This window comes from Apodemus sylvaticus, chromosome 10 (genome assembly GCF_947179515.1).
Source record: "Apodemus sylvaticus chromosome 10, mApoSyl1.1, whole genome shotgun sequence".
In the NCBI taxonomy this organism is placed as follows: domain Eukaryota; kingdom Metazoa; phylum Chordata; class Mammalia; order Rodentia; family Muridae; genus Apodemus; species Apodemus sylvaticus.
The window spans coordinates 50,525,874-50,548,230 of record NC_067481.1 but is presented as its reverse complement, the minus strand read 5'-3'; the positions used below and the strand labels follow the sequence as shown (position 1 = coordinate 50,548,230).

The window sequence follows — 22,357 nt, the reverse complement described above, 5'->3', positions numbered from 1 at the left end:
TAATGCCAGCTTTGTCATCCAAATAGGCTTTGTGCACCAAGTTTTAAACTTTGTGTTATCTGAAAATCATCAGAAGAAATTTCAAATATCTGTATAGACCTCTTTTTAGTAATAGCAATTCATTTTTTTCTGTAAAACCTTATGACCTGTCAATTTAAATGTAGCTCATTCTGTTTATTACTGTAATTGACTTTCTTTTTTGTTTAAACATGTTTATTACAACAGATACAGTTAGCATCTGACTAGCATTGTTCTCCTTTCCCCTCCCACATCCATGTTCATTGGGCCGATTCCTCCTATTTGAGCCGTCAGTGTCCTTTCAGCACACCTGCCCAGCAGTACTTTTAAGTCCATTCTTACAGGATGGAAATGGATTTCAATAATTTATACAAACATGGGTTATGCTCAATCACTGCACCTTCCAGCTACTGTACACAGGAATGAGAAGGTTATAGAAAAGTGCCACAGCAACAGTGCCCGAAGAAAGGAAGGGAGGCACCTTTAAAAAATGGATATATCAGGCCAAGGGACTTCAGAGGGAATGGAACATACGGGAAATGAAAACATTTCTTTGCAAAACAAATGGAGCAGCACTGCTCTGGATCAGGTGCAAGTGCTGATCACTTGTCTCGTGATATTTGTACACTGCTCATAAGGTTCAACATCGTATCCTCAGACACAGATCACCTGGCACTTGCATTGGAGTTCTGAAAATGCAAGATTTCTGAATGATAAATTTACCCCCCAATTTTTTTCTTTCTTTTTAAGCTAATTTTGCAGACAGGTTTTCATGCAAAATTTGGCTAGATATTTAGCCACATCAGCATTGATTAGTTTCAGTTGTCTAAGCTCTGTTACACATGGCTTCCCATGGCTTCACTCTACAAAACATATTTACAACGTGAAGATACATCTACAAGAAATCTACATTTCAAGGGTTTTACAAATCAATCTTGTATCTTCCCCCTAAACTGACTCTCACAGACCCTGTCCCCATGTCATTTCATTTGCCCAGCTTAACGGTCCATGGTCCTCTTAAACACAGCTCAAAATGTTATGACTGGGCAACAGATTTACAGTTCCTCTATGAGATCATGTGCATTTATTTACATCTTCAAACTATGAAGGAATTCTGATTTTTTAGCTTTCCGAGTTCCTTAATTTGTTGTCTCAAAAATAGTATCCTCTTCTCTATCAAAGTTGCTTGAATTTCACATACTTGAACTAATGATCTCAAATTTTTATCTCAGTACATATTTCTGACATGTGTACACCTCCCATATTATGGGCTTCTTCACGCAGTCTTGATGCCTGTTTCTCCGAATGGTCTGCAGGCTAACCTTGAACATGTTTTATGAGATTATCATTGAAGTGCTGCTAGAGTTGGTGGTAATGAGCACACAGGCCTAGCAGATGCATTCTACGCTACAACAGTTGCAGTTGATGCGTTACTGCTACAAGTATGATTTGGACCAGGTGATGGACTTCTTTGTCTACTTAAGTGCTGAAGACTTCGTGGAGAGACAGGACCATGACCCTGCTGCTTGTCAGCAGTTACAGACTGCTGTGAGGCTGAATGTGACACTGGTCCTTGCTTAACTGCTGGAGTACTAACCTTTGGCTGTGATGAAACAGGTGGAGTATTAATCAAAAGTTTAATAGGGACTGTGTTAGTCTGAGGTATGCTTATTCTTTGAGACACATAGAGTCTTGGGGATGAAGCACCAGATGTCAGAGACATTGGAGACTGATTAGATGGATGGGCTTGTGTAGAAAGCTGGGCAGCTAACTTTTTTGAGTTTTTTGTATATATTAGATATTAGCCCTCTGTCAGATCTAGGGTTGGTGAAGATCTTTTCCCAATTTGTTGGTTGCTGATTTGTCCTTTTGATGGTGTCCTTTGCCTTACAGAAACTTTGTAATTTTATGAGGTCCCATTTGTCAATTCTTGATCTTAGACCATATGCTATTGGTGTTCTGTTCAGGAACTTTCCCCCTATACCAATGTCCTCAAGGGTCTTCCCCAGTTTCTTTTCTATTAGCTTCAGAGTGTCTGGCTTTATGTGGAGGTCCTTGATCCACTTGGAGTTGAGCCTAGTACAAGGAGATAAGGATGAAGAACATCATACTAAGTGAGGTAACCCAGTCTCAGAAGATCAATCATGGTATGCATTCACTGGTAAGCAGATATTCGCCTAAAAACTTGGAATACCCAAGACATAATCCACATATCAAATGATGTTCAAGAAGACCGGAGGAGTGGCCCCTGGTTCTGGAAAGGGTCAGTGCAGCAGTATAGGGCAATACCAGAACAGGGAAGTGGGAAGGGGTGGATGGGGGAAGAGGAGGAGGGAAGAGGGCTTATGAGACTTTTGGGGAGTGGGGAACCAGGAAAGGGGAAATAATTTGAAATGTAAATTAAAAATATATCAAATAGGAAAGAAGCCCCGCAGCCATAGTTGCTGCTTGCCTGGACAGAAAAGGATCACTAGGTACTGTATCACCCTGAGCTTTAGATCTCTGGTGGTGCAAACCACCAGGGTTCTGCCTGCACTCAGGAACTGAGCACATAGGCGGGTTTGTCTGCCAGCTGCCGGGCACAGGGCCTGGGTCCTGCCCAGAGAGCTGAGGAAGGAGAGAAGCCCCGCGGCCATACTCGCTGCCTGCCACAACAGAAAAGAGTCACTAGGTACTGTATCACCCTGAGTTTTAGATTTCTGGTGGTGCAAACCGCCAGGAGTCTGCCTGCACTCAGGAACTGAGCACATAGAGGTTCATCTGCAAGCCAATCCATCTCAGGACCTGGGTCCTATGTGAGAATCAACAGAGGGAGTGACCCCCACCAAAACATCTTCGCTCCATAGAGCAGACAGAGAACACCTGGTTGACCTTGACAACCTAAGTATAACATTGCTTGAGGCAAGACTGAGAAGGGCTCCAAAGGCACAAAAGAGAAAGGCAGCATATCAGTAATCTGTGCCAGAGGAAACCCAGTCATCCAGTGTTGCAGAGATAACCTTAAAGATCCACAGTAGGTTGAAGCACCAGCCAGTGACAATAAGACCATCTAATACCTGGAAGAACTAGATGGCTAAAGGCAAACATAGGAACGTTACTAACAGAAACCAAGGCATTATGGCAGCATCTGAATCCAACTCTCCAACAATAGCAAGTCCTGGATACCCCAAAACACCAGAAAAACAAGATTTGGATTTAAAATCACTGGTCATGATGCTGGTACGGGAACACATGAAGGGCATACTTAAAGAAATTCAGGAGAAAATGGATCAAAAATTAGAAGCCCTTACAAGGGAAACACAAAAATCATTGAAAGAAATTCAGGAGAATACAAAAGCCAATACGGAGGAAATGCAAAAATCACTTAAAGAAATACAGGAGAACTTTGATCAAGAGGCAGAAGTCATGAAAGAGGAAACACAAAAATCTCTTAAAGAATTAGAGGAAAACACAAACAAGCAAATGACAGAACTGAGCAAAAACTTCCAGGATTTAAAAACAGAAGTAGAAACAACTAAGAAAGCACAAAGGGAGACAACTTTGGAGATAGAAAACCTTGGGAAGAAATCAGGGACCATAGACAAATATCAACAACAGAATACAAGAGATGGAAGAAAGAATCTCAGATGCCAAAGATACCATAGAAACCATGGACTCAACAGTTAAAGAAAATGCAAAGTGCAAAAAGCTTGTAACCCAAAATATCCAGGAAATTCAGGACACAATGAGAAAGCCAAATCCAAGGATTATAGGCATTGATGAGAGTGAAGATTTACAACTTAAAGGGCCAGCAAATATCTTCAACAAAATTATGGAAGAAAACTTCCCTAACCTAAAGAGAGAGATGCCCATGAATATACAAGAAGCCTACAGAACTCCAAACAGACTGGACGAGAACAGAAATACCTCCCGTCAAATAATAATCAAAACCCCAAATGTACTAAACAAAGAAAGAATACTTAGGGCAGTAAGAGAAAAAGGGCAAGTAACATATAAAGGAAGACCTATCAGAATTACACCAGATTTCTCACCAGAGACCATGAAAGCTAGAAGATCCTGGGCGGAGCTCATGCAGACTCTAAGAGAACACAAATGCCAGCCTAGACTACTATATCCTGCGACACTCTCAATTACTATAGATGGAGAACCAAGATATTCCATGACAAAACCAAATTTACCCAATATCTTTCTACAAACCCAGCCCTACAAACAATAATAGGGGGAAAACACCATTACAACAAGGGAAACTATACCCTGGAAAAAGCAGGATATTAAGCTTCTTTCATCAAACCCAAAGAAGATAACCACACACATATAAAATTAAAATAAAAAATGATAGGAAGCAATAACCACTACTCCTTGATGTCTCTTAACATCAATGGACTCAATTCCCCAATAAAAAGACATAGACTAACAGACTGGTTACATAAATAGGACCCTACATTTTGCTGCATACAGGAAACACACCTCAGTGTCAAAGACAAAAACTACCTTAGAGTAAAAGGCTGGAAGACAATTCTACAAGCAAATGGTCCCAGGAAACAAGCCAGCGTTGCCATTCTAATTTCAGATAAAATTGACTTTCAACCTAATGTCATCAAAAGAGACATGGAAGGTCACTACTTGCTGGTCAAAGGAAAAAGCCAACAAGAAGAACTCTCAATCCTGAACATCTATGCCCCAAATACAAGGGTGCCCTCATTCATAAAAGAAACTTTACTAAAGCTCAAAGTACACATTGCACCTAACACAATAATAGTGGGTGACTTCAACACTCCACTCTCACCAATGGACCGATCAGGAAAACAAAAACTAAACAGGGAGACAGTGAAACTAATTGATGCTTTGAACCAATTGGAGTTAATATATATATATATATATATATATATATATATATATATATATATATAAAACTTTTCATCCCAAAGCAAAAGAATATACCTTTTTCTCAGCACCTCATGGTACCTTCTCCAAAATAGATCATATAGTTGGTCACAAGACAGACCTCAACAAATATAAGAAGATTGAAATAATCCCATGCCTCCTATCAGATCACTATGGAGTAAAAGTGGTCTTTAATAACAGTAAAAACAACAGAAAGCCCACATACACATGGAAACCGAACAATACTCTACTCAATGATACCTTGATCAAGGAAGAAATAATGAAAGAAATCAAAGATTTCTTAGAATTTAATGAAAATGAAGGCATAACATATACAAATCTATGGGACACAATGAAAGCAGTGCTAAGAGGAAAATTCGTAGCTTTGAGTGCCTCCAAAAAGAAATTCGAGAGAGCATACACTAGAAGATTAATGGAACAACTGAAAGCCCTGGAACAAGAAGAAGCTAATTCACCCAGGAGGAGAAGACAGGAAATCATCAAACTCAGGGCTGAAATCAATCAAGTAGAAACCAAGAGAGCCATACAAAGAAACAACAAAACCAAAAGCTGGTTCTTTGAAAAAATCAACAAGATAGATAAACCCTTAGCCAGACTAACCAAAGGGCACAGAAAAAGTATCCAAATTAACAAAATTAGAAATGAAAATGGAGACATTACAACAGAAACCAAGGAAATTCAAAAAATCACCAGATCCTACTACAGTAACCTGTACTCAACACAACTGGAGAATCTGGAGGAAATGGACATTTTCTTAGACAGATACCAATTACCAAAATTAAACCAGAATCAAATAGACCATCTAAACAGACCCATAACCCCTAAAGAAATAGAAGGGGTCATAGATAGGCTTCCGACCAAAAAAAGCACAGAACCAGATGGTTTCAGTGCAGAATTCTGTCAGACCTTCAAAGAAGACTTAACACCTATACTCTTCAAACTTTTCCACCAAATAGAAACAGAAGGAACACTACCCAACTCCTTCTTCAAAGCCACTATTACGCTGATACCAAAACCACACAAAGATCCAACTAAGAAAGAGAATTTCAGGCCAATTTCCCTTATGAATATCGATGCAAAAATACTAAATAAAATTCTTGCCCACCGAATCCAAGAACACATAAAAACGATCATCCACCATGATCAAGTAGGTTTCATCCCAGGGATGCAGAGATGGTTCAATATAAGGAAATCCATAAATGCTATCCACTACATAAACAAACTCAATGAAAAAAAACCCATGATCATTTCATTAGATGCTGAAAAAGCATTTGACAAAATTCAGCATCCTTTCATGCTAAAAGTCTTAGAAAGGACAGGAATTCAAGGCCCATATCTAAACATAATAAAAGCAATATACAGCAAACCAGTAGCCAACATCAAACTAAATGGAGAGAAACTTGAAGCAATCCCACTAAAATCAGGGACTAGACAAGGCTGCTCCCTCTCTCCATATCTTTTCAATATAGTTCTTGAAGTCCTAGCTAGAGCAATTAGACAACATAAGGAAGTCAAAGGGATACAAATTGGAAAGGAAGAAGTCAAACTATCACTATTTGCAGATGTTATGATCGTATACTTAAGTGACCCTAAAAACTCTACTAGAGAACTCCTACAGCTGATAAACAACTTCAGCAAAGTGGCTAGCTACAAAATCAGTGCAAGCAAATCAGTAGCCTTTATATATTCAACGGATAAGCAGACTGAGAAAGAAATTAGGGAAATGACTCCCTTCACAATAGCTACAAACAGCATCAAGTATCTTGGGGTGACTCTAACCAAACAAGTGAAAGACCTATATGACAAGAATTTCAGATCTCTGAAGAAGGAAATCGAAGATCTCAGAAAATGGAAAAATCTTCCATGCTTGTGGATTGGCAGGATTAATATAGTTAAAATGGACATCTTGCCACGGGCAATCTACAGATTCAATGCTATCCCCATCAAAATCCCAACCCAGTTCTTCATACAGCTAGAAAGAGCAATTCTCAAATTCATCTGGAATAACAAAAAACCCAGGATAGCTAAAACTATTCTCAAGAGTAAAAGAACTTCAGGGGGATTCAGTATCCCAGACTTTAAACTTTACTACAGAGCAATAGTGATAAAAACTGCATGGTATTTGTACAATATCAGGCAAGCGGATCAATGGAATAGGATTGAAGATCCAGAAATGAACCAACACACCTATGGTCACTTGGTCTTCGACAAAGGAGCTGAAAGCATCCAGTGGAAAAAAGATAGCCTTTTTCAACAAATGGTGCTGGTTCAACTGGAGGTCAGCATGCAGAAGAATGCTAATTGATCCATTCTTATCTCCTTGTACTAAGCTCAACTGCAAATGGATCTAGGAACTCCACATAAAACCTGACACACTGAAACTAATAGAAAAGAAACTGGGGAAGACCCTGGAGGACATGGGCACAGGGGAAAAGTTCCTGAATAGAACACCAATAGCTTATGCTCTAAGATCAAGAATTGACAAATGGGACCTCATAAAACTACAAAGTTTCTGTAATCTAAAGGACACTGTCAAAAGGACAAAACATCAACCAGATTGGGAAAGGATCTTCACCAACCCTAAATCCGACAGAGGGCTAATATCTAATATATACAAAAAACTCAAGAAAGTAGAACCCAGAGAACCAAATAACCCCATTAAAAAGTGGGGTACAGAGCTAAACAAAGAATTTTCACATGAAGAACTTCGGAGAGCTGAGAAACACCTTAAGAAATGTTCAACATTATTAATCATTAGGGAAATGCAAATCAAAACAACCCTGAGATTTCACCTCACACCAGCCAGAATGGCTAAGGTCAAAAACTCAGGAGACAGCAGGTGTTGGAGAGGATGTGGAGAAAGAGGAACACTCCTCCACTGCTGGTGGGATTGCAAGATGGTGCAACCACTTTGGAAATCAGTCTGGTGGTTCCTCAGAAAACTGGGCATGACATTTCCTGAGGATCCTGTTATACCACTCCTGGGCATATATCCAGAGGATTCTTCAGCATGCAATAAGGACACATGATCCACTATGTTCATAGCAGCCCTATTTGTAGTAGCCAGAAGCTGGAAAGAACCTAGGTGTCCTTCAATGGAGGAATGGATACAAAAAATGTGGTATATTTACACAATGAAGTACTATTCAGCCATTAGAAACAATGAATTTATGAAATTCTTAGGCAAATGGATGGAGCTGGAGAACATCATACTGAGTGAGATAACCCAGTCTCAAAAGATCAATCATGGTATGCACTCACTGATAAGTGGATATTAGCCTAGAAACTTTGAATACACAAGACATAATCCACAAATTAAATGATGTCCAAAAAGAATGGAGGAGTGGCCCCTGGTTCTGGAAAGACTCAGTGCAAGAGTATAGGGGAATTCCAGAACAGGGAAGTGGGAAGGGGTAGATGGAGGAACAGGGGGAGGGAAGAGGGCTTATGGGACTTGCCGGGAGTGGGGACCCAGAAAAGGGAAAATCATTTGAAATGTAAATAAAAAATATATCAATAAAAAAAAGATCTAGCTAGAAATAGTGAGAAATAAAAATAGTTGTGCTGCGAATCAAGTGATGTTGTTCACGCTGATACTCAATGCATTTTGTAAGTTCATGGGTCACAGAGAAAATCAGTCCCTGTTATACAGCAAGAAAATGATGCAGTTTGGCCTGTACCTATTAAAAAAAACAGAATGTGTTATTTTACGTTTTGTTTGACTTTGGTCATTCAAGGAAATGACAATAAACTGATTAGAATTATTTTAGAGAAAACTATTTTATGTTAGGAAACATTTGACTAGATAATATCTTTTGAAGCTGGTTTTACTCAATAAGATGTATATTAGTTACAAATCTACTTATTGTACATCTTAATAGGCATACATTGAAGTACTGAAAATATGATACTTTCAATTGCTCCCCCTTTTTTATTTTACCTAAACTAGTTAGAAGCACATTGTTGGCACCTAATACAATCATTAAAATTGAAGAACATACTTAAAAAATATATCAAATAAAAAAATAAAAATTAAAAAAAGAAAAAAGAAAGCTGGGCAGCTTCAGAAATCATCGAGGTGACGTTGAAAGCAGAAGGTCCAGCAGTAAGAAACTTGTGGATGATAGACCGCAGGGAAGCTTGTGTTACAGCTGCTGTAAGAACTTCATTTATTTTAGATATGTCCACATTAGTTAAGCTATAGCATGGCTTGCAAAGCAGGAAGCAACTGTCTAAAAAGATTTGGGTCCTGAAGTAATGTAGAGATTGTTGATTGTGGAACGGGAGAAACAGGTCCTGCTGAAGCAGATGCTGGAGGTGCAGATGTAGGGTTCAGGCCAGAGGCTGAAGATGCAGAAGGAGCTGTGCAGGAATGGGATACTGATTTGTCTACTGGAGCAGACTCTTTTCTCTGTTTTCTGTGCAGGGAGAGAAGCTGTGGGTGTAGGCAGTTTTGATAAAGTAGATGCTCCATTAGCATCAAGTGATTTCTTTGGCTGGTGATCAGACTGAAGTTTAAATGGACTAGAAGGAGCAGTGCTTGGGGTAGCGGTTGGATGAACCACTGGTTTGATGGGGTGCTATACTGGCCTAGAGTCTCTGCTCTAGGCAGTCTGTAGTCTTTGTCATTGTTTCTGCTTGTCTGAGACAAAATATTCTGTGGGAGCAAACTACTGGCATCACTGGAATGCTTGTCTTCCATTCCACTGGTGAACCCACCACTGTTGCCTGCATCACCTCTCTTCTGTAATCCCTGTCTTTTGGGAAACTATTAACTGCCAGCTTATTTGCTTCTTTTTGTCTCTGTTCTCTTTCAAGCCACTCTTTTGGTTTCTCCCACTGTGAAACTTCTGTGCGACAATTGTAGTAGTATTTTTTTCCAGATGAGCTAATGTACTCAGACCAATGATCTGCAGAATCATAAGGTGCGTCTGAAGTTTTGCTTCGATTATTGCTTGGATTAGAAGAATGTGAATTTGAACTATGAAGAGCACTGTGGTTATGTGAATTTTTCTCGTGGAGAGTAACTGGTCCCATAGTCCCTTTCTCTAACTCTTTGAATATGCACATGTTTGGTCTTATTGTGACCTGAGCTGTCACTGTCTTTCTTTTCAGGACTATTAGATCTCAGCAACATTTTGTTTGGTGGTGAAGGATCTGCAGTGTCTCGCATCTTTTTATGTCTGTGATCACCATTACTGGGGTGACTCTTTGATGAATATTTAACTGCCTGGAAAGGCTGAGAGTCTGCCCTCCGGTCTTGACAGCCAGCACTGAGTCTCTGCTGTTTCCTTGCATACAATACCATCAATGCCTGGCTTCAGGTTAGTAATCCAGAGCCCTGAAAGGCAACCCTAAGCTCAACTCCAAATGGATCAAGGACCTCCACATAAAGCCAGAGACACTCTGAAGCTAATAGAAAAGAAACTGGGGAAGACCCTTGAGGACATCGGCACAGGGGGAAAGTTTCTGAACAGATCACCAATAGCGTATGTTCTAAGATCAAGAATTGACAAATGGGACCTCATAAAATTACAAAGTTTCTGTAAGGCAAAGGACACCATCAAAAGGACAAATCAGCAACCAACAAATTGGGAAAAGATCTTCACCAACCGTACATCAGATAGAGGGCTAATATCCAATATATACAAAGAACTCAAGAAGTTAGACTCCAGAAAACCAAATAACCCTATTAAAATGGAGTACAGAGTTAAGAATTTTCACCTGAAGAACTTCAGATGGTGGAGAAGCATCTTAAAAAATGTTCAACTTCATTAGTCATTAGGGGAATGCAAATCAAAACAACCCTGAGATTTCACCTTACACCAGTCAGAATGGCTAAGATTAAAAATTCAGGAGACAGCAGGTGTTGGCAAGGATGTGGAGAAAGAGGAACACTCCTCCACTGCTGGTGGGGTTGCAAATTGTTACAACCACTCTGGAAATCAGTCTGGCGGTTCCTCCAAAAACTGGGCACCTCACTTCCAGAAGATCCTGCATATACCACTCCTGGGCATATACCCAGAAGATTCCCCAGCATGTAATAAGGATACATGTTCTACTATGTTCGTAGCAGCCCTATTTATAATTGCCAGAAGCTGGAAAGAACCCAGGTATCCCTCAACAGAAGAGTGGATGCAAAAAATGTGGCATATATACACAATGGAGTACTATTCAGCCATTAGAAACAATGAATTCATGAAATTCTTAGGCAAATGGATGGAGCTAGAGAACATCATACTAAGTGAGGTAACCCAGACTCAAAAGATGAATCATGGTATGCACTCACAAATAAGTGGATATTAACCTAGAAAACTGGAATACCCAAAACATAATCCACACATCAAATGAGGTACAAGAAGAACAGAGGAGTGGCCCCTTGTTCTGGAAAGACTCACTGAAGTAGTATAGGGCAAAACCAGAACAGGGAAGTGGGAAGTGTTGGGTGGGAAAACAGTGAGAGGGAAGGGGGGCCATGGGACTTTCGGGGAGTGGGGGTCTAGAAAAGGGGAAATCATTTGAAATGTAAATAAATATATATCGAATTAAAAAAATTAAAAAAAAATCAAGCATAGCTGGAAAACAGAATGCATGAGTTACTGTACGACCGAAACTGTGAGTGTAGGATGACCAGGCATAGCAATATCAAGTGTGCCTCTGAGAGAATGTTAGCTTTCATCATACAAACAGCGAGAATCCATCAATCAGTTCATTAAGTAATGAAGGATGATTGAATTTCATTTTACATGTAAAGAGCAAAGGAACACAGGTTGAGAAGAGTACTGAAGCTTAGAATCAGGAAGGCAAAGTTCAGGTGGTTTCAATTATCAAACTCTGATGATATTCTTATCTAGGTTATTCATATTCAGGACAAAGTTAAATTAAAGAAAAATTGAAGTTCAGAATCTATAGGAATTACTTTATATGGTGTAGATAGTGAAAGAAATGAATGAATAAAATAAAACTCTCAGATATGAGAGCCTGAAGGAGGTTGGGGAAGAAGAGGAAGAGGCTGGGTGTGGGAAATTTGTTTGTTATCTTCTGTGGGTAAAAGGACAGAAGAGAATAGCTCATTATTTCAATAATTTACCTTGGATAGTGAAGTGTGCTTCCTAAATCTTGATAATCAAGATTTTGCTCTTATTCTTTATGGACACAATAAGTCACTAGGTCTGCAGTCCTCTGCAGTGTCTATACCACATTTCATACCTCCCCTGCTATGCATCCCTACAAAAGAGACTTTCTGTCACTGAGGAGACCAGGTGATTCAGTAACTCATTAAAGATAGTAATTACCCAGGATCTCTATAGGAGCAGTTCTCTCAGTGATATACAGATGTCATAGCCACTGAGCATAGGTGATTATACTTTGGGAGTGATGGAGTGGGTGTTAACTTGTTTATTTAGTGTTATCTATTCTTTATGGGGTAGAGAGGGGAGTTTGAACAGTTGCCACAAGTAACCAGAATCTGCATGCTGAACAAAATAATATTTTTTAAAGATAAACCATTTTAAAAGTTTGTAGCTTGGTAATTTGTTGATATGTTATAACCCCTATAAATAAGCCCTTTGAGGAATGAGTGTGTTAGTGGCATAGATCAGATTTCTATGATCCAAATTTCCACACCTGCTAATATATGTTAAAAAGAGAAATGTTTGATAATTACACATTATAAGATCATGGTTCATTGTTAAAGAAGAAAATGAAGGACATATCCCCATATAATTAAAATACTTTTGGCTTCGTAACACTAAGAAAAATCTGAATGGCACCTATCATCACCATCTCCCAGCCAATATAAGAAATAATATTATATTTGTATAATAGTATAATATTATTTATTATATTACTGTCAAATGCCGTAGTTCATGTCCCTGTTATTATGCCGCTGTTATTTTGAGGTAACAGCTGAGATCCAGGTATCTGTTAGCTCTAGAAGAAAATGAAGCAAACACACACAAAGAAATAATCAACTGAGAATTGAAATTAAAAAAAAAAGAAAGAGGAGAACAATAAAAAGAAACAATGAAACATAGTTGGTTCTTTGGTCAAATCAACAAGATAGACAAACCCGTATCTGAACTAATTAAAATACAGGGAGAGAACATCCAAATTGACAAAATTGGAAGTAGGATATAGCAGCAGATTTTGAGGAAACCCAAAGAATTTCTAGGTCATACTTCAAAAACCTGCACTCCATAAAGTGTGAAATACTAAGAAAAATGGATGCATTTCTCAATAGATACCACTCATTAAAGTTAAATCATATCAGATAAACATTTTATATAGGCCAATAAATACTAAGAAAATAGATGCATAGGGTTGCCATTGCACAGATATAAACTCTGACCCAGAATTGTTCCTGTCTGAAAGAACTTCAGGGACAAAAATGGAGAACAGCCTGGGGAAAAGGAGGTTCAATGTCAGGCCCAAATTGGGATCCAGCTCAGGGGGAGGCCCTAAGGCTTGACATTAATACTGATAGGGGCCTATCATGACTGCCCTCCAAAAGATCCAACAAGCAGTGAAAGAGTCAGATACAGATATTTACCTCCAAACAATGGACAGAAGCTGGTGACCTCTGTGGTTGAATTAGGGAAAAGCTGGAAGAAACTGAAGAGGAGGGCAACCCTAAAGGAAGACCAGCAGTCTCAACTAACATGGACTCCTGGGATCCATCTGAGCCACCAACCAGGCAGCATACATAAGCTTAGATGAGACCCCCAATATTTATACATCAGAGGACTGCTGGGTCTGGCTTCAGTGAGAGAAGATGCACCTAACACTCAAGAGGAGCCCTATGGAGTGGCAAGATCTGGTGGAATGGGGTGGGTGGGGACATCCTTTTGGAAATGCGGGTGAGGTTTGGGATATGGAACAGTCCAACAGTGGACTAGGAGGGAATAGGGTCAGGACTGTAAAAAAAAGAGTGAAGAATAATAAAAAGAAAACAAAGACATAAACAAACAAACAAATAAACAAACAAAAACAGTCTTTTTTGCCTGGTGGTGGAACCAATTTTAATGTGTATTTGTGACTTACTTCCTATACACTGAAGGATCCTTTGGGCTATAGTATAGGCTCCCACACTCATCCCCTTTGTTAAAGGTCATAAAAACATGAAGGAAGTACTCTAGGTCTTCAGTAGATAGATCAAGTTTTGGTCTTGGTGACAATACTTTTTGCTTCTGAGCAAAGGCATATTTTCTTGTCTATTTCACAATGAGGAGGACTCTCAAGAAGACTCATTAAACTGGTATCCAGATTGCCCCTGTATTTCTACTGTATTTATTTTCATGTGCCCATTAGCCCATCTGTTGACTTTATTAGGTGAGTCTCATGTACAAGGTCATAGGAGGAGAACTTGTCTGTGTGGGAACTTAGCTTTTCATTCACATGCCCTTCCCAACGTTTCAGCAAACGTTGTGAGCTTTACATGCATTCAATGTCAACATGGTAATGTGGCACGGAGATGTCCATAGCTGGAGAAAAGAGATAGCATTCTCCCCTTGAAACACATCAATGCCAATTTAGGATATTGTTCTGATTTTCTTTCTATTGTTTTGCTAAAACACTGACCAAAGTTAAGGTGAGAAGATAAGGGTTCATTTGACTTAAAATTTACATTCTGTCATAGAAGACAATAATTCAAGGCATGAACTAAAACAGAAAGCACAGGGTAACATTGTTCACCCAGTCTTGCTTCCCAATTGCAACTTAGCTTATTTTCTTATATAACCCAGGACCATCTCTCCATGAATGGCATTGCCCACAGTAAGATTGGGACCGTTCCACATCTATTATCAATCCAGAAACTGCCCGACACTTGGGTTCACAGACAAAGCTGATGTAAGCTATTCCTTAAATGAGGTTACCTCTTCCCCGGTGATTTTAGTTTGTGTCAAGTTCATAAATACTAACTATGGCCAATGTATATTCATAGTGAGCCATTTACTGGTGATAAGACCATTGTTACCTCAAGGCATGTATGATATTATATATAATAAGCCCCAAGTACAACCTATCCTGGACACCATTTCACTAAAATACTGGCTCCCTCCTCTACATTTTATCAACCCCTTAGATTGCCACTATGCAGCCCCTTTCTACTGTTATGCCCACAGTGTTTACTTCTGCCTTCGAAAAAGGCTCCCACCCTCTTCATTCTCCCCAAAAGCCTAGGAACATAAGGTTTGAGTGCAGAATTCTACCAGACTTTCAAAGAAAAGCTAACAACAACACTTCTTTACTTCTTTCACCAAAGAGAAACAGAAGGAATATTGCCAAATTTACATTATTATGCCACAATCGCCATGTTATCCAAACCACACAAAGATTTAACAAAGAAAGAGTATTAGAGACCATTTCCCTTATAAACATTGACACAGAAATACTCTTCAAAATACAAACTGAATCTAAGAACACATCCTAAAGACCATTCATCATGATCAAGTAGGCTTTATACCCATTGATAACAGGGTTCAGTAAATAAAAATCAGTCAATGTAATCTGCAATATAAGTAAACTGAAAGAAAAAAATTGTAGGATCATCTCATTAGATACCAACAGAGTTTTTAATAAGTCCAGAGTAGATTAGTGGCACAAGGGATATAACTAAACATAATAAAATCAATTTACAGAGAGCCTATAGCCAAGATCAAATTAAAAAGAAAGAACCCAATGCAATTCCACTAAAATTCAGAACAAGACAAGAATGTCCACACTCTCCATATATGTTCAATATAGTATCCATGTCGGGTACTACAATCCTTCCTATTTTGCCCTAAGAGTGTCCAAGTTCCATCCACTGTTTGGTTGTGGGTTTCTGCATCTGTCTGAGTCAGCTGCTAGGTAGAGCCTTTCAGAGTACAATGTACTCCTCTCTGGAAGCACAGTGGAGTATCATTCATGATGTTAGAGATTGGTACTTGCCCATGGGATGGTTTCAGGCTTGGCCAGTAATTGGTTTGCTATTGCCCCAAACTCTGCTCCATTCCTTGTGCCTGCATTTACTGTATACAAGATAAAATGTGTGTTGAAAGTTTAGTGGGTGGGTTGGTGTCTTAATCATTCCATTGGGATTGCTGTCTGGATTTAGATGACCTATATCACCAATGTAGTGAGTCACAGATAAGATCACCCCTTTTGATGCTTTGGTGGTTTCATTACCTCAGTTCTCTTAGAGCTTCTGGGGATGCCCTGTACCTCCTCACCTCAGTAATCATCTAGTTTCTTGGGATCCCTTGGTAGAATCACTTCAATTGGGCCAAAAGAGAGGTTAAAAAACTGCACCACTGCATTCTCTTTAGAATGCTCCAGCATCTTTTATAGACAAATGGAATAAAAATTTCTCAATTACCAATGGATGTAGAAAACAAGATATCCAATGACAAAAATAAATTTAAACTATTTATTTACACAAATCCAGCCCTTCAAAGGACAAATTCAGTCCTTCAAAAGATAATAAATCAAGAACTCCAACAAAAGAGGGAAACTACACTCTAGAAAAAGCAAGAAAATAGTCTTCTTTAAACCAACCAAAAAGAAGAGAGCCACACAAACATAATTCCACTTCTAATAACAAAAATAATAGGAAGCAGCAATCACTTTTCCTTAATATGCCTTAATATCAATGGACTCAATTCTCCAATAAAAAGACATAGACTAACAGACTGGATAGATGAAAAAGACCCAACATTTTGCTGCACACAGGAATCTCACCCCAGGCACAAAGACAGACACTAGAGTTTGTCAAAGTAAAAGGCTAGAAAACAATTTTCCAAGCAAATTGTCCCAAGAAACAAGCTGGAGTAGCCATTCTAATATCAAATAAAATTGACTTTCAACTGAAAGTCATCAAAAAAAGATAAGGAATGACACTTCATATTTATCATAGGAAAAATCTACCAAGATGAACTCTCAATTCTGAACATTTATGCTCCAAATGCAAGGGCACCCACATTCATAAAAGAAACTTTACTAAAGCTCAAAGCACCTTACACAATAATAGTGTGAGACTTAAACACCCCATGTTCATCAACGGACAGATCACGGAAACAGAAAGTAAACAGAGACACAGTGAAACTAAGAGAAGTTATGAACCAAATGGATTTAACAGATATCTATAGAACATTTTATCTTAAAACAACAAAAAAATATATACCTTCTTCTCAGCACCTCATGTTACCTTCTCCAAAACTGACCATAAAGTCAGTCACAAAATAGACCTAAACAGATATCAGAAGACTGAAATAATTACATCATGCTTCCTATCAGGTCCCCATAGACAAAAACTGGTTTTCAATAACAGAGAGAGAGGGGAGAGAGAGAGAGAGAAGGAGAGAGAGAGAAGGAGAGAGAGAGGGAGAAAGAGAAGAGAGAGAGAGAGAGAGAGAGAGAGAGAGAGAGAGAGAGAGAGAGAGAGAACCCATATACATTTGGAAGCTGAACAATACTTAAAGATAAAGATAACTTGGTCAAGGAAGAAATAAGGAAAGAAATCAAAGATCAAAGACTTTTTAGAATTTAATGGAAATGAAAGCAAACATACCCACACTAATGTGACACATTGAAAGCAGTGCTAAGAGGAAAACTCATAGCTCTAAGTGCCTTCAAAAAGAAACTGGAGAGAGTATACAAGAGTAGCTTGACACACTTTAAAGCTCTACAACAAAAAGAAGTAAATACACCAAAGAGGAGTAGACAGCAGGAAATAAATCAAACTCAGGGCTAAAATCAAGCAAGGAGAAATAAAAAGAACTGTATGAAGAATCAACAATACCAGTAGCTGTTTCTTTGAGAAAATAAACAAGATAGATAAACCCCTTAGCCAGACTAACCAGAAGACCCAGAGGCAGTATCAAAATTAATAAACTCAGAAATGAAAGGGGAGATATAATAACAGAAATGGAGGAAATTAAAAAAGTCATTAGATCCTACTAGGAAAGCCTATACTCAATACAACTGGATGAATTGGACAACTTTCTACATAAATAGCTGGTACCAACATTACATCAGGATCAGATAGACCACTTAAACATACTTATAAACCCTAAAGAAATAGAAGCAGTCATTGAAATTCTCCCAACCAAGAAAAGCACAGGACCAGATAGTTTTAGTATAGAATTCTATCAAACCTTCAAAGAAGATCTAATACCAATACTCTTCAAATTATTCCACAAAATGGAAACAGAAGGAACACTACCTAACTCATTCTATGAAGCAATCATGCTGATACCAAAACAGCACAAAGATCCAACAAAGAAAAAGAACTTCAGGCCAATTTCTGTTATGAATATCAATGCAAAATACTCAATAAAATTCTTGCCAACAGAATCTAAGAAAACATCAAAACAATCATTCACCATGATTAAGTAGGCTTCATCCCAGGGATGCAGGGATAGTTCAATATATGGAAATCAATCAATGTAATAATCCACTACATAAATAAATTCAAAGGAAAAAATCACATGATCATTTCATTAGATGCTGAGAAAGCATTTGACAAAATTCAGCATCCCTTTATAAGTCTTGGAAAGATCAGCAATTCAAGGCCAGTATCTAAACGTAATAAAAGCAATATACAGCAAACCAGTAGCCAACATCAAACTCAGTGGGGAGAAGTTTGAAACAATCCCACTAAAATCATGGACTATAGAAGGCTGCCCCCTCTCTCACTATCTATTTAATACAGTACATGACGTTCTAGCTAAAGCAATTAGACAACACAAGGAGGTAAAAGGGATACAAATTGGAAAGGAAGAAATCAAACTATCACTCTTTGCAAATGATATGATAGGATACTTAAGACATCCCAAATACTTCACCAGAGAACTCCTACAGCTGATACCAACTTCAACAAAGTAGCTGGATATAAAATTAAGTCAAGCAAATCAGTAGCCTTCCTCTACTCAAAGGCTAAACAGGCTGAGAAATAAATTATGTAACTAAAACCATTCACAATAGTCACAAACAATATAATGTATCTTTTTGTGACTTTAACCAAAGAAGTGAAAGATCTATATGACAAGAACTTCAAGTCGCTGAAGAAAGAAATTGAAGAACTCAGAAGATGGAAAGATCTATCCATACTCATGGAATGGCAGGATTAATATAGTAAAAATGGCCCTCCTGTCAAAAACAATAAACAGATTCAATGGAATCCCCATTAAAATTCCAACTCAATTCTTCATAGAATTAGAAAGAAAAATTCTTATATTCATCTGGAGTAACAAAAAACCCAGGATAACTAAAACTATTCTCAACAATAAAAAACTTCTGGGGATGTCAGCATCTGGGATATCAAGCTGTAGTACAGTACAATAGTGATAAAAGCTGCATAGTATTGGTACAGTGAGAGGCAGGTAGATCAACTGAATAGAATTGAAGACCCAGAAATGAACCCACTTACTTAGTTCACTTAATCTTCGACAAAGGAGCCAAAAATATCCGGTGGAAAAAAGATAGTCTTTTCAACAAATGGTGCCGGTTCAACTGGCAGTTAGAATGCAGAAGAATGCAAATCAATCCATTCTTACCTTGTACAAAGCTCAAGTCCAAGTGGATCAAGGTCCTCCACATAAAACCAGCCACACTGAAACTAATTGAAGAGAAATTGTGGAAGATCCTAGAGCATATTGGCACAGGGGAAATTTTCCTGAATGGAACACCAATAGCTTATGCTCTAAAATCAAGAACTGACAAATGGGACCTCATAAAATAACGAAATTTCTGTAAGGAAAATGACATTGTCAATAGGAGAAAATAGCAACCAACAGATTGGGAAAAGATCTTTACCAACCCTTGTTCTGGTAGTGGGCTAATATCGAATATATAGAAAGAACCCAAGAAGTTAGACTCCAGAGAATCAAATAACCCAGTTAAAATTCCCCAATTGAAATCCCCCAGAGCTAAACAAAGAATTCTCAACTGAGGAATACCAGATGGCTAAGAAAACACTTTAAGGAAAGTTCAACATCCTTAGTCATCAGGGAAATTCAATTCAAAACATCTATGAGATTCCATCTCAAGTCAGTCAGAATGGCTAAGAGGAAGAACTCAGGTGACAGCAGGTCCTGGTGAGAATGTGGAGAAAGAGGTACACTCCCCCATTGATGATCAGATTGCAAGCTTGTACAACAATTCTGGAAATCAGTTTGGTGGTTCCTTAGAAAATTGGACCTAGTACTACCAGAGGACCCAGCTATACCTCTCCTGGGCAATTACCCAGAAGATTCTCCAAAGTGCAATAAGGACACATGCTGGACCATGTTCATAGCAGCCTTATTTATAATTGCCAAAAGCTGGCAAGAACCCAGTTGTCCCTCAAGAGAAGAATGGATACAGAAAATGTGGTACATTTAAACAATGGTATACTACTCAGATATTAAAAACAATGATTTCATGAAATTCTTAGGCAAATGGATGAATCTAGAAAATATCATTCTGCCTTTACAATTTGTATCCTTTGACTCCTTATGTTGTCTAATTGCCCGAGCTAGTACCTCAAGTACAATATTGAAAAGATAAGGAGAAAGGGGGCAGCCCTGTCTAGTCCCTGATTTTAGTGGGATTGCTTCAAGTTTCTCTCCATTTAGTTTGATGCTGGCTACGAGTTTGCTGTATATTGCTTTTACTATGTTTAGGTATGGGCCTTGAATTCCTGTTCTTTCCAAGACTTTAAGCATGAAAGGATGCTGAATTTTGTCAAATGCTTTTTCAGCATCCAATGAAATGACCATGTGGTTTTTTTTTCTTTGAGTAGGCTTACCTACTACCATGACACAAGTTTTTATGTATTGTTGGATTCAGTTGGCAAGAATTTTATTGAGTATTTTTGCATCGATATTCATAAGGGAAATTGGTCTGAAGTTCTCTTTCTTTGTTGGATCTTTGTGTGGTTTTGTTATCAGCGTAATTGTGGCTTCATAGAAGGAATTGGGTAGTGTTCCTTCTGTTTCTATTTTGTGGAATAGTTTGAAGAGTATTGGTGTTAGGTCTTCTTTGAAGGTCTGATAGAATTCTGCACTGAAAGCATCTGACCCTGTGCTTTTTTTGTTTGGAAGGCTTTCTATGATCCCTTCTATTTCTTTAGGGATTATGGGGCTGTTTAGATGATCTATTTGGTCCTGATTTAATTTTTGTATTTGGTATCTGTCAAGGAAATTGTCCATTTCCTCCAGATTCTCCAGTTTTGTTGAGTACAGGCTTTTGTAGTAGGATCTGATGATTTTTTTGAATTTCCTCAGTTTCTGTTGTTATATCCCCCTTTTCATTTCTAATTTTGTTAATTTGGATACTTTCTCTGTGCCCTTTGGTCAATCTGGCTAAGGGTTTATCTATCTTGTTGATTTTCTCAAAGAACCAGCTCCTGGATTAGTTGATTCTTTGTATGGTTCTCTTTGTTTCCACTTGACTGATTTCAGCCCTGAGTTTGATGATTTCCTGTCTTCTACTCCTCCTGGGTGAATTGGCTTCTTTTTGTTCCAGGGCTTTCAGGTGTGTTGTTAAGCTGCTAGTGTATGATTGATAATTAATAAATGGAACCTCGTGAAACTTTGTTATATGAAAGTCTTCAGTGTTTTTCAGAAAATATCTCCACCTCCTATTTCAATTATATTCTAAATGTATTTGTATGCCTACCATTGTATATGAGATTTTTCCAAAAATCTCTTCAATATTATCAATTAACCAATGTAATCCTAAATATTATCAGAGATGTTTAATATGAAATTCTTCAGTTTTATCAGAAAATGTCAAAAACTTATATAAGGCAAAGGACACTGTCAACAGGGCAAAACAGCAGCCTACAGAATGAGAAAATATTTTCACTAACTCCACATTAAAAAGAGGGCCAATATCCAAAATATATAAAGAACTAAAAAATTAATACCTAGATATTGACAAACAAAACAATATACTTTAAAAATGGTTTGCAGAGAATTCTCAACAAAGGAACCTCAAATGGCCAAGAGTCACTTGAAGAAATGTTCAACATCATTAGACATCAGGAAAATGTAAAATTATTTGAGATTTTTTTCTCAGACCTTTTAGCATGACTAAGATCAATATCATAAGTGGTAGTTCATGCGGAGTGAGAAGAACATTTTTCCATTGCTGATGGAAGTGCAAACTTGTACACCCACTATGAAAATCAATATGGTGTTTCTTCAGAAAATTTGAAATTAATCTACTTCAAGACCCAGCTGTACTACTTCTGGGCATATACCAAAAAGGCACTCCATTCAACTACAAGGACACCTGTTCTGCTATATTCAGAGCAGCTCTATTCACAATATCAGAAACAAACCTAAATATCACTCAAATGAAGAATGAATAAAGGGAATGTGGTACATTACACGGTGAAGTATTACTTGGCTGTTAAAATATGAGATCATGCAATTTGTAGGCAATTGGCAGGAACTAGATAAAAACT

General features: G+C 38.2%; 1 pseudogene; it reads right to left on the bottom strand.

Annotated features, from left to right (window-relative positions):
* Positions 1 to 1,067: 1,067 nt before the first annotated feature.
* LOC127694926 (WW domain-containing adapter protein with coiled-coil-like) lies at positions 1,068 to 10,231 on the bottom strand (annotated as a pseudogene).
* Positions 10,232 to 22,357: the final 12,126 nt, after the last annotated feature.